Source organism: Phalangium opilio, unplaced genomic scaffold, assembly GCF_054372755.1.
Source record: "Phalangium opilio isolate 3A_F unplaced genomic scaffold, DU_Popi_V2 ptg000077l_1, whole genome shotgun sequence".
Classification (NCBI taxonomy): domain Eukaryota; kingdom Metazoa; phylum Arthropoda; class Arachnida; order Opiliones; family Phalangiidae; genus Phalangium; species Phalangium opilio.
This window is the reverse complement of record NW_028324185.1, coordinates 3628769-3637459: the sequence shown is the minus strand read 5'-3', so window position 1 is coordinate 3637459 and position 8691 is coordinate 3628769. Positions and strand designations below refer to the sequence as shown.

At 35.5% G+C, this 8691-nt stretch overlaps 1 non-coding gene across 1 annotated transcript; it reads right to left on the bottom strand.

Moving 5' to 3' along the window:
* Positions 1–5034: 5034 nt before the first annotated feature.
* TRNAP-AGG (transfer RNA proline (anticodon AGG)) lies at positions 5035–5106 on the bottom strand. The gene has a single exon. It is a non-coding gene; the product is annotated as a tRNA-Pro (tRNA).
* Between the last annotated feature and the right edge of the window lie 3585 nt (positions 5107–8691).

Sequence of the window (8691 nt, the reverse complement as noted above, 5' to 3'; positions counted from 1 at the left end):
ATACTTAAACTACTCTAGTACCTGAGGTTCATTCATACTTTATTATAATAACTGAATAAATAATGAAAGACTAAACTAAAAATATCGACTTGTATTTAGTACAAATTAAAGAAATTAAATAATAATTAGTTGCGAAGATGAAGTCCAATATCAGGGTCAAAGCCCTACGCTCGAGCGAACTACAACATCTTAGTAGTGGAGAATGACTGACTTATTATCATAAGCAATCTACCTTTATATAGTTAGGGAAAGGTCAAAGGTAACACAGGGTGTTAATCCTCTATATAAATCATACACCCCTGGAGTAGAAACTCGGGAGGTCCCTAAACTATTACGGAAGGTTACAATAAATTAGTATTTATTAAATTCAGTCAAAAACGGTGGCAAAAATGTCATAAAACATTTTCGACTCAAAATTCGTCAATAGAGCCAACTGTACTTTGGTTCTCCCACCATTTTTGGTATACCCTGTATAGTAGGTTTCCTGTTTTCTCTTCTGGGAGAGGGGTTCAATTCTTTAAAAATATTTTGCATGTGATAAAAATTAACTAATGGGCTAGTGTCTATCTCAAACAATAAAATTTGCAGCTATTTATATCTCTCGCTGCCATAAAATTGCCTGCTGACTCGCGACATTGACATTAACCCTTTAGAAATACTTATCACAGCTAAAACAATACCAGAATTGGACCTTCATCATTATAATTTAAATCACACTTTTAAACCATTTCCTTACAGGATTGGCAATAAAAATAAGTTTTAATTTTTTTTGTAAATAATTTCTTTTTCTTTTTTTTTCAAGTGTTATTTTTTTAAATGTAAATTTTTATTTTAAACTACAATTGTTTAAAATTATAACTTTTTTTTATTACAAAAATGTTCTAAAATTTTTTTAAAATAAAAGAGTTATAAAAAAAAATAGTCCATGTTTTTTCTCGCATAATCCCTGTGTATTTTATATGGTAACGTTGAAAGGACCGCGCTAATGTAAACAGCTGCGGTGTTCAAAACACAATGAAGTGGTAGTTCTCCCTCAGATTTCCGTTGTTGAAATTTTGATATGATGAGAATATCATCCTTGATTTTTCACATTTAACTTTCTTTCAGCTTTACCGTAGGATTTTGATGTCAATTTTTCACATGGTGAATACACTACCGTTGATTATCACCGCCTTAATAATTTGGATAGATATTTTTTTACTTATGGAGATATCAAGTTCATGTTTAAAAGGAAACCCTTAATTAACGTAGGATTGTGTTTCGGCAGTGTACATTTAGATTATAAATGACTTTCAATATATACTTAACCTTAATTGCAATTTTTAGTGGGTTTAGAATCTTATTTTACCTTAAACTTTCGAATTTCGCGCCTATTAATGTACTTTAAAGATAATTTAAATTAACTAAGCATGAGATAGAAAACATGGGGCTATACTAACAGCTTGTGCAGTTTTAATCTTAATTAAGTATTTTATTTCAAAGTTACTCGAGTTCTCATCCAAATATATATATTTAATGTTTAAATTCACGTTAATTATACTTAATTAAGTTGAAATTAATGAAGGATTGAGGTTTGGCAGTGTTGATTTAGCTTATAAAATGAGTTTCAAATCACCTTAATTGTAAAGTTTAGAAGAGTTTTTCATTCTTGCCAACACAATAAGTTCAATTTTTATCATACCGCGTGCTAAATTTGCGGTAACATAAAGATCATCTATAACATATGTTAATGAATGATGTGATTCTATAGTTTAGCAACTTTGGCTTCAATAACAGTAATTAAATTAAATACCTAAACAATTCATAGCAATTTAGACAAATAAACAAACGGCAATGTGAACTGTGGAGATAGCGAACAACGTAAACCTCCGTTGCTGACGTGGTTACGTTGGAAAAATCTGCGCTAATGTAAACATGGAAATTATTTGACTAATTAAATTACATAACGACACTGTCCTCCTGGATTAATCAGCACCACTGTTACTTATATTTATGAATTAACAAAATCCACTGTTGGTAACATATAGTTAAACTGCGCTAACGTAAACACCACGACTCTTTTAACTGCCGTAAGGAAAACATTTTAAACTTTTTGTCATCTTACCAGGTGAAAAGCACTATCTTTATTTCAACACGTTATTAATTTGAATAGGTACGCCATTTTTTACATCAAATTGGAAGCGCACACGGTAAATACAGCATAAAAAACCTAGGGTTAACCCGGTTAGACTATGTTTCTAGCATAAAATTGAGCAGACTATACACAGGATTCCAAAACAAATGAGAGCTGGAAATCAGCCTTTTTAATAATCTTTAAAGAGGAAAGACACTACATGAGACTATAATTACACAGAGTAAGTAAAATAGGGTAATGGCAGCTCTCTGTCTTCGACTGTATTAAGCTCTATGGGGAAATAACATGGGGTGCCATTAGTCTATACAACTTAAGCCTTGGCCGTAAAGAACGTCGAAAAACTTACTTTAAATTATATTAAAACCTCTATTAACTGTAATTATTTACCTGAATTACTTTTCTAGACTAAAATTCGACCTGAGAACGAAGTAATTCTTATTAAGGATGCTATAGTTAATTAGAAAATACGTATAAAGGTGTTCAAGCTCGGATGAAATACCAAAGTAATTTGTTAGCGTCTACTGCTAAGAAATTAGGCAAATCAGCAAGAAAATCAACATTTGAAATATATCAACGTAACTTGTTAGTACGCACAAACTTAAGCCCTTCTAGTTGTCAACGAGAACGAAATCAAGAAATAGGTTTAAGCGCGCTTTAAGGTTAGGCTGACTTCTGACCCCAAAGTAATCTTTTGATGTACTTTGTTAATTAGTTAAAGTACAATACTTAGACTTCATTAATTAAAAATCGAAACAGGTAAGTTTCCGATTTAATAAATGCTTGTTAATTTAGAAGTATCCCGAAAACTAACTTCGCTATAGTTTTTCCGTATGGCCGGCTTCAATTGCCTTAAAAAACCGAAAAATTTTTAATGCTTTTTCTATGGGACGCTAACCCTAAAAGGTGTGACTTTTTCTTTAACATTACGGAAGGGTGTCATGTCATATCTACAAGGGCCTACCGGCCCTGTAGAATATATATAAAGTGCTATTCTTAGGTCGAATATATTTAGTCCAAGAAAAAAAACATCTAATAGAACTTACCGAATATCATCCGCCCGCAAGCGTACCATCAGTTAGAATGAAAATAAATTACATTATGTTACAAGGTTGTACGCTTTGTTGCATTATTTGTAGGCAAGTGTTTCAAGCGACGTTTTGTGTGACCCGTTTTATATAGCTTTCAGATGGGATATGGTTAACCAAAAGCGAACTAATACTTGCATGGTGCATTCTTTATAGTTAATAATTGCAAGCGACGTTTTATTTGACTTATATTTTATATATCTATGACCTGGGATATATCTAACTAAAAGCGAACTAGAAATCGACGGCGCAAGTGTTACAAGCGACTTTGAAAGACCTATTTTATATAGCTAACACAAAGCGAATTGATGGCAAAACAGTGGAAAACTTATACTATAGTATTTGAGAGGCTTGTTACTTTCGGTTTCCATACAAAAACATGGAAACAGTGAAAATACCATGCCACTCAAATACTACAGAGGAAAACTGCTTTACTTTAGTATTTGAGGGCCTTGGTACTTTAACAGCATAGGCAAAACACAGGAAAATACCAAGCCTCTTACATACTACAGTAAAGTACTTTTACTGTGTTTTGCATGAAAATATAGTGAACTACCAAGCCTCTCAAGTAAAATAGATTTTCCGCTGTGTACAGCTAATATCTGGTATATATAACCGAAAGCGAACTATAAATTGGAGGAACAAAGCGACGTTTGGTTTGGCATATTTTATATAGCTAGCATCTGTAGGCTAACCAAAAGCGAACTAAAACTAGCATGGTGCATTCTTTATAGTTAAGTGTTGCATTTACATACGCTAGCATTTTCTGTAGGCAAGTGTTGTAACCGACTTTTTCTTTGACTCATTTTATATAGCTATGACCTAAATATTAAATACACATGTTCTACCTCACTTTTTCTGAGGTCCTATCGTGTTTTGTATGGGGCGCCGGGGTTTGGGTTGTGTCCCCTCTTTTTTATTCCTCGTAGATGTTCCCGGCAGCGTTCATCTACCCAGGACATCTACCTGTTCATCGCAGAGGGGGAGGATGTAACGGGAAGCCCATTACAAGAGTTCACCACTAGGTAGAGCGACCTAATCGATACCAGGGATCCCCGCCAGACGGCCCCGGAAGCTGAACGTTAGACCTGTCGTCTGCTCGAGAGCCGGGATTGGCTGATCTCCGGAAGCCCGAGGGGATATATTCAAAGGTAGCCCGGGAATCGAGGCAGTTGGAGGAGTACCGGCATGAGAACCAGATCATAGTACTTAATAGAATAATTGACTTTGATTACTTGTTTACTAACAGATTGTATATTTAATTAACCGAATTTATGTTCTAATAAATACATTTGATTAACTTAATAACTTAGTCGTGTGTTTTCGGTTTATTAGTGGAAAGCGCGCGGTTACAATTGGAGGCACTGCCGAGATGAACTTTTGAATTTTATATGTTCCATAAGTCTACACTGGTTACTGAGAGACAGTGGTAGAGTGACGTTACATCAAAGATTCTCGAGAACGGATGTACCCATGATGAAGCGCTGCCCAAGGCTCAGCGCCGACTAAATAGAGCGACGGAATGCAAAACAATGTGTAGTCAAATCTCTTGTCGATCTACAACTGACTCTCAGAGAGGCCGTAGCAGTACCAAGTATAAGAAGTGGAAAACGTATTGAAATTAGCTTATAAACATATGCAATTGCAAAATGTCGGTTCCGTCCGGGATTTGAACCCGGGACCAATCGAACCTTAAGCGAGTATCATACCCCTAAACCAACGGACAATGTATGTTTCTAGAAAATGCTAATCTTATTGACCTACCCTGTAATAAGTTGCTTTCAAATATTCAATAAAATACTTCTGCAAAATGTCGGGCCCATCCGGGATTTGAACCCGGGACCGCTCGCACCCTAAGTGAGTATCATACCCCTAGACCAACGGACCATGTATGTTTCTGAAAAATGCTCATCTTATGGACCTAGCCTGTATTAAGGTTCTTTCACATATTCATAAATTACGTCTGCAAAATGTCGGGTACGTCGGGGATTTGAACCCAGGACCACACGCACCCTGAGCGAGTAACATACCCCTAGACCAACGGACCATGTATGTCTCTGGAAAATCCTTATCTCATGGACCTACCCTGTCATAAGTTGCTTTCAAGTATTCACTAAATTACTTCTGCAAAATGTCGGGTCCGTCCGAGATCTCAACCCGGGACCACTCGCACCCTAAGCGAGTATCATACCCCTAAACCAACGGACCATGTATGTTTCTGGGAAATGCTCATCTTATGGACCTACCCTGTAATAAATTGCTATCAAATATTCACTAATTACTTCTCCAAAATGTCGGGTCCGTCAGGGATTTAAACCCGGGACCACTCGTACCCTAAGCAAGTATCATACCCCTTGACCCGCGGACCAAGTATGTTTCTAGAAAATGCTTATCTTATGGAACTATACCTGTAATGATCTGCTTTAAAATATTCACTAATTACTTCTGCAAAATGTCGGGTCCGTCCGCATTTTGAACCCGGGACCACTCGCACCCTAAGCGAGTACCATACCCCTAGACCAACGGACCATGTATGTTTCTGGACAATGCTCATCTTATGGGCCTACCCTGTAATAAGTTGCTTTCAAATATTCACTAAATTACCTCTGCAAAATGTCGGGCCCATCCGGGATTTGAACCCGGGACCGCTCGCACCCTAAGTGAGTATCATACCCCTAGACCAACAGACCATTTATGTTTCTGAAAAATGCTCATCTTATGGACCTACCCTGTATTAAGGTTCTTTCACATATTCATAAATTACTTCTGCAAAATGTCGGGTACGTCGGGGATTTGATGTCCTGGGTAGATGAACGCTGCCGGGAACATCTACGAGGAATAAAAAAGTGGGGACACAACCCAAACCCCGGCGCCCCATACAAAACACGAGAGGACCACAGAAAAAGTGAGGTAGAACATGTGTATTTAATATTTAGGTCATAGCTATATAAAATGAGAGTCAAAGAAAAAGTCGGTTACAACACTTGCCTACAGAAAATGCTAGCGTATGTAAATGCAACACTTAACTATAAAGAATGCACCATGCTAGTTTTAGTTCGCTTTTGGTTAGCCTACAGATGCTAGCTATATAAAATATGCCAAACCAAACGTCGCTTTGTTCCTCCAATTTATAGTTCGCTTTCGGTTATATATACCAGATATTAGCTGTACACAGCGGAAAATCTATTTTACTTGAGAGGCTTGGTAGTTCACTATATTTTCATGCAAAACACAGTAAAAGTACTTTACTGTAGTATGTAAGAGGCTTGGTATTTTCCTGTGTTTTGCCTATGCTGTTAAAGTACCAAGGCCCTCAAATACTAAAGTAAAGCAGTTTTCCTCTGTAGTATTTGAGTGGCATGGTATTTTCACTGTTTCCATGTTTTTGTATGGAAACCGAAAGTAACAAGCCTCTCAAATACTATAGTATAAGTTTTCCACTGTTTTGCCATCAATTCGCTTTGTGTTAGCTATAAAAAATAGGTCTTTCAAAGTCGCTTGTAACACTTGCGCCGTCGATTTCTAGTTCGCTTTTAGTTAGATATATCCCAGGTCATAGATATATAAAATATAAGTCAAATAAAACGTCGCTTGCAATTATTAACTATAAAGAATGCACCATGCAAGTATTAGTTCGCTTTTGGTTAACCATATCCCATCTGAAAGCTATATAAAACGGGTCACACAAAACGTCGCTTGAAACACTTGCCTACAAATAATGCAACAAAGCGTACAACCTTGTAACATAAGATGTAATTTATTTTCATTCTAACTGATGGTACGCTTGCGGGCGGATGATATTCGGTAAGTTCTATTAGATGTTTTTTTTCTTGGACTAAATATATTCGACCTAAGAATAGCACTTTATATATATTTATTTTGCCTTCGGTTCGCTATGGGCTAAATGACACCGATGTGTAATTAATGTTCGAGTACGTTCGCTTAGAATATCCAAAACATATCTTTAGGCTAAATCAGAGTGATACAAAATTTATTTCAACTATATTATATGCTGGGACAAATAATAAATTAGCGTTAAATAATGATCTTTTAAAAATATGTATAACAACTTCGCAATATCTTTAAAATAGGGTAAACAAAGTCGACATTAAATTTTCAATTGCACTTCAATATAACATTGCCTTATGGTAATTTATGAACAATATTTTGGTTTCAAAAGCACGATGTTTGAGACTATTTCTGACAAACAGACCCGGGATGTGGAATGCTTTGTCCAGTTTCTAGAAGTTCTAGAGTCACAGCACCCACCGAATAGTAAATTTAAAAACACCCCGTCCTTCGAAAATATACCTGCGAAGAGCCTTCTGTGGGCGTTAATTGAATTTGGTATAAAATTTCCAACCACCGAGTGGGAGTCGCAACGAATTAATAATAAATAGTCCACCGCCTGATCTATTGCACTACCGGATTGCTGAAGTGTTTCGGGTTATATTGATATTGTATTTTTTCTATCATGGGGATAATTATCGGGGGATTTTTCACTTTTTTCGGATAGGATTAAAAACCGAGGATTTTGTCTGAGGATGGGGGATTTTGTACAATTTCAGTAATGGGAGATTATGCCTGGGGTTCTTTGTCTTGGAAGTGTTTAGTCCGTATACCCGTGTGAATCGATAAAACCTAATTTTAAGCTATTTTTCAGTTCTTATATGTAAATCGAGATATTGAACAGGTTTTGAACACACTACCCGTTTTTTATACGAAAATCAATCCTGTATCGCGTTCTTTGCATAAGTAAATAAACCGTCGTAAGTATACTAATTTAGAAATTAGTACTGGAAGACCAATAAATCAAACCCATGTTCTACAATGCCCTATATACCATTTGTTAGTCAAATTTCAAAGACCCCACTAATCTAAGACATCGAGTTTTTTACATTGGGAATTTCAATTTAAATTTTAAGGACGTCTAGGAAAGGTCAGACACTTTTAGGCTTAACATCTATAAAACCATTCGTTATAATTTGAAAATATTCAAGATGTATTTTTTCCAAGTATTGATGATGCATTTTTTCTTTATATATTCACGAAGAATTTTTTTTCAAATATTCAAGATGGATTTTTCTAAATATTGATGATATATTTTTTCTTTGTTATCATGATTGATTTTTCTAAACTTTCATGATTAAATTCTTGAAAATATTCATGATGAGATTCTTAAAAATGTTCATGATCAAATTTTCAAAAATATTCATGATTAAATTTTTGCAAACATTCATGATAAAATTCCTGAATATTTTCATTAGTGAATAAACGTAAATCGTAACATCTTCTCCAACGTAGGCAGGCACTTGTTTACCGTGATTATACACTTGGCGTGGCTGATGAATTAAGTGATTGCCATGCTGCAAGCTTAAAAAACAAGGCAGCCTACCTATTCGGAAATAAAATACAAAAGCATTTTTTTCTCGTTTCATGAAGCCCAGCCCCTATTATTAATATCATTATTAT